We start from the raw sequence: 1,787 nt of genomic DNA on the forward strand, positions 1-1,787 counted from the left end.
GTGGGTAAATGCCTCAGCCTCCCTCCAGGGGTGTGATTCTGAGGCTTGTTCCCATGGGTCCTCAGAGCGTCTGCAAGGATACCGAGTCCTGGGTGCCCACGGCAGTATCCTGCTCATTCATCTCCTATTCTGGGTTTTCTCCTTTCCCTGTCTCACCTTCCCTTCTTCCTCACTGTGCTTCCGGAGATCACATCTCAAATAAGCCACCTGCCCTCAAGTCCCCATCTTAGGGTTTGCTCCTGGGACACCTAAAGCAAACAAAAAAGATCACTGGTACTTCCTTCCTCTCCCTCGATGCATGAAGCTATAATATTCAATAAAAGCTAATTTCCATTTTTGATTCCTTATTCAGGGTTTGAGAGTCCTTGTACCCTATGAGTTAACTGCAGGAAGTGGAAACTGGTGTTACTATCTGAGCCTTTCTGTTGGGCAGGTGGGCCAGGGCTGGTGAGCAACTTACACTCTGGTCTTGTCATTCTTCATGTGCTGGGCGATGAAGCTGATACCTTCTAATGCCTCCTGCACATCCTATTGGAACCTCCCAGAGGACCGCAGCCGAAGTCCCTGGGGATACCCACCAGGGTGGAGCCGGCTGGAGACTTGGGGGCTGCAGAGGCAGGGTTCACAAAGTACATGGAGTTCCCATAGAAGTTGGAGGGGCTGGCAGAGGTGGTGGCGGCCTCGGGCTTGGTCAGGCGTGATTTGCTGGATGGGAGGGCTCTGGCTGGGCTGCTGTTGGGGCCAGGGCGCTTCATGAAGAGGAAGGTGGGCAGCTTGTGCAGGAAGCAGCACTTGACCCAGGGCGCCATGCTGTGGGTGCTGGGTAAGTGGTGATGCACATTGAGCCCACAGATGCTGGTGACGATGGAGAAGGTGACCAGCACCATGGTGAACATGAGATACTTCCTGATGAGCGGCACATCGAGGGAGGTGGGCAGCACAATCTTGGAGATGAGCAGTAGGAAGACGGTAACTGCCAGCAGCACGGAGATGCACAGCGTCACCTTCTCGCCACAGTTGGACAGCAGGTAGATGATGAGGATGGCCAGCGAGGTGATGAGCATGTGGGGGATGATGAGGTTGATGGTGTAGAACAGCAGCTTGCACTTGATGATGAAGTCGTAAGTCACGTCCATGTAGCTGGGATCCTATGGGTTCACTGTCCTTCGCCCCGGGAGGGCCACTGTGTCCCACTGGGAGTAAAGTCATCCATGCTGGCTGTGGGCAACATGAGGACCATGTCTATCTCCATGTGGTCACAGGTCCAGGAGCAGAATTTGAGGGTGCAGTTCTGCCGGTCGAAGGAAAAGTGCTTCACCTCAATCTTGCAGGTGCTCTTGTAGATGGCAGGGGGCAGCCACAGGGTGCTGCTGTTGGACCAGTCTATAACGTTGGTGTAGACAGACACCTCGTAGGTCCCGTCAGTGCTGGGCAGGGGCAGGGCATGGACAATATCGTGAAACCCATACACGAGGCCTGGCCTGGCCTCAGAACTCACTGAAGAGCCCTTTGGGAATTTTTCCCACTAGTCACCCTTCCAATCCCCCGGGACCTCATGGAAAGGGACCTGCCTTTGTTGGCAACTATGTGGTGGAGAGAGCCCTACCATCAGACACTCTTACGGCTTTCCATGGAATCGCTCATTTAAGCCTCTCACTAGTCCAGTGAGGTAGGCTTTATTATTATCCCCATTCTGCAGTTGGGAAAGCCAAGGCCCAGAGAGGTTAAATGACTTCTTCAAGGTCAGAAAATGTGTAAGCAGGACAGTTGGGGTTTGAACTCAGGTC

At 53.7% G+C, this 1,787-nt stretch overlaps 1 pseudogene; it reads right to left on the minus strand.

Annotated features, from left to right (window-relative positions):
* The window catches only part of LOC108296512, an 18,307-nt pseudogene that overhangs the window by 1,228 nt on the left and 15,292 nt on the right, over window positions 1–1,787 (minus strand).

Source organism: Cebus imitator, unplaced genomic scaffold (genome assembly GCF_001604975.1).
Source record: "Cebus imitator isolate Cc_AM_T3 unplaced genomic scaffold, Cebus_imitator-1.0 Scaffold721, whole genome shotgun sequence".
In the NCBI taxonomy this organism is placed as follows: Eukaryota; Metazoa; Chordata; class Mammalia; order Primates; family Cebidae; genus Cebus; species Cebus imitator.